A 3,198-nucleotide genomic window follows, 5' to 3' on the forward strand; every position below is an offset into this window, starting at 1 on the left:
TAGTTGAATTTACTGCAAAACAAGTCAAAAAATATATGAAAACAGGAGGTGGCCGAAACAAGTTTTTAGTCTATCTTACAAATCTCTTGAAAAAAACAGATAGGAGGTACTGTCACATCACTGACGATATATGGCCATACCAAATAATACATCCTTGATAAATATAAACATTTTTATTGCAAAAAATCTTTACATACATTTTTTAATGTAATTTGCTGACATTCCTAAATATTATAAAAAAATGTGTCACATTTGCTTTGTAAACCTTTCTTTTGCTTTTCGTAGCCACATATTCCGTTTCCTTTCTGGTTTTTTGTAGACCACTTCTCTCAGCTGATTCTAAAATAAAATAAAATAAAAGGTAATTTTTCTATCCTTTACAATTAACAATCAGAAGAAATATTATTTACAGGTAATAATATGCATAAATAATAATAATAAAAAAATAAATATTAAATAATATTTAAATAAATAATAAATAATATTTAATAAATAAAATAATAATAATGAACATTTTGTATTTTGACAACGACATCCGATGTGGAAGTAGAAACCTTAATAAAATTATTTTTTCAAGTAAATTGTGGCTTATTTCCCCATTAGAATAATTAATTACAAAAAAGCCACAAAGAAATAGATTTTTCACAAACAAATAAGTATTTAGTATTCATTATATTTATTGTTTTTATTATTTACTTTAATGTCCTACTGGTACATTATTTGACAAATAATGACATTTCGAAGTCTGTTAAGTACGATATAACGCCCTTGGGCATTAAATTTAAATAACGACTTAGATACTGTCAAGTTGACAAATATCAACCTAAGTAAAACTATGGTTACCACAATTACGTTACTACTGTTACTGGTAAATGTACTTATTTAAAAACTAATCAATTCAAAATTCATTCAAATTTTTCGCATATAAAGAATAATTTAGTCGGGCATTAAACGTTGAAGGCACCACAGGTATTATAATAATAACGCTTTCGGTCAACGTATATCCCTATAATACCCTTGGTACCTTAATAACTGTAACATAAGATTATACCTTAATTCTTGTTTTCGATTTCTGATGGTTTTATTTATTTACATTGAATATTAATCTGTTTTGTTGTATAATCTACTTCGCAATAATTATGTGATATATTTGACTTAGAATGAATTCAAAAATTTTTTGTAGTTGGGCAACAATGTCAACTTAGATCTCCGATGTAGATAATGAATTACAACAGTATCTATATTGTACGGACTGTATTATTAATTAGGTTATGCATATACCTGTGTGACATAAGCTATTTGAACAGCACAGTCTCTCAAACGAACAGATGAAAGTGAAGTTCTGTCAATATCTTTTTCTAAAAAGTGTTTTGAACATACTCCTCTATTAACAAATCTGATCTATACTTCATGTCTTCTTCGCAGGATCTTCTGGAAAGCTAAAAATACAAAATATATGCATTACTAAGCATTATTAACAAATTTTAGTTTTAAATAAAAAATATGATTAATGAACTCACAAAATTATTATAAAACAGCTTAGAAATTGTTTATTAGTATAGTCGGTTCCCCAAACTCAGACACAACTGGCTAGCGATTTTAGTAGGTAATTTTTTTTGTTTTTGGCCAATTTTGCCAACATTACAGTAATTAGTACTGAGACTGAGTTTAGCAAATCGACTATAATATTCTGTGTATTCATTAGTTGGTACTGCATATTATAGTGTGTGGTCTACCATCCTATTTATAAACGCATACACTAGCAAAAACGCAAAAAGAATTATTTTAGTTTTACAAATCCTTTTGTTATTACCTATCTCTATTTACTATTTTAGTTAGGAATAAGCGAAGTTTGTGGCTTATTCACAATTATTATTAAAATAATAAATGGATATGACCAATTATTAACTTATAAAATAAAATAATAATTCTTCTGATTTATGCCTTTTATTCACTTTGTTATATCTAGGTTACTTAAAAGATTTTTTATGAATAGTATTATTAGGGTATTAATAGTATTAATTTATTTTCTGAAATACAGGGCATGCTTTCGTTTACATATTTGCATACTAACCTTTTAATAGGGCTTTTCATTCACAGTCATTTGTTTTGAGCTTCTGTCATAATTGAAACGTTATTCCTGCAGATTTTTTTATCTACATTTGTTTCTGCTACTCCAACTGCGTTAAAAACAGGACACCATTTTATGCACTATGTTAATAATACTATTAAAGCTATTACAAAGTATCCGAATTAAAAAAATATTCTTAAAAAGCACAAATAATACAAACAACTAAAAACAATCCACGGCAAGGCAAGGTCGCCAAGATGAAGATGCCAAGGCCAAGATGGCCGAAGCGAGGTCGTTGGTTGGTCGTTTTTAGTCACGTGATGCCCTCTCAAGCGCCATGCACAAAAATATATGCACGGCGAATTTGAAAATGAACGCAAAAGAAATAAATATAAATGCCTCTCTTGGGTTTTGCATAAGTTATAAGTATTTTTTTTTATTAACAAAATCGCATTCCAAATTGAATATTCGCGAACAATAATTTTTATTACATTTGTATGTTTATAATCTTGGGAAACTCTTTAAATTTGACATATTATTGCACTGTAGGCCTAAAATGTCACTTAGTTTGTTTGGTATGTTATAAGTAATGTTGTATCTCTTACACGTATGTATTATTTCGCAACTTAAAATATAGGAACATTGGTAGTATGTTCACAGAATGTCTTATGGTAACATTCCAGGAATAATTTAAACAGATGTTCACCGAATGTTCCCTAAATGTCCAGGACATTCAAATATTGATAGAACTTTGGTAGTACATTCCTGGAATGTTGTGTGTTGTTAGGGTTAGGGCTTTTTCAACAGCACAAAATTCGGCAGTGAAGATAGATGTACATTTAGGTAGTCTAAAAGAATTACCACTTTTTATATTCGAAACATAATAAGCGCTACCTACACTATTACATGTTTTTGAACCATCTGTATAGATGTATTTATAATTAGAAAATTTAGATAAGATTAATTTTATAATTTTATTGTTTTGGCATGGTTTCTGTGTAGGTTTTATGATCTTTGGAAAGATTGCGATTTCCTCAATAGAAAGGTTATATATGGGTAATATTTGTTTAGTGTTAATGCTAACGTTGTTTGTTTCTAGATAAGCATCTGTAAGAGGGTGAGAAGTT

The 3,198-nt window shown here is 28.4% G+C and overlaps 1 long non-coding RNA gene across 1 annotated transcript; it reads right to left on the bottom strand.

Moving 5' to 3' along the window:
* Window positions 1–209: 209 nt before the first annotated feature.
* On the bottom strand, window positions 210–2,854 carry LOC126881722 (uncharacterized). Its single transcript, XR_007696973.1, has 3 exons — window positions 2,075–2,854; window positions 1,282–1,439; window positions 210–339 (listed from the first exon to the last, which is right to left on the bottom strand). It is a non-coding gene; the product is annotated as an uncharacterized LOC126881722 (long non-coding RNA).
* Between the last annotated feature and the right edge of the window lie 344 nt (window positions 2,855–3,198).

Source organism: Diabrotica virgifera, chromosome 1 (assembly GCF_917563875.1).
Source record: "Diabrotica virgifera virgifera chromosome 1, PGI_DIABVI_V3a".
In the NCBI taxonomy this organism is placed as follows: domain Eukaryota; kingdom Metazoa; phylum Arthropoda; class Insecta; order Coleoptera; family Chrysomelidae; genus Diabrotica; species Diabrotica virgifera.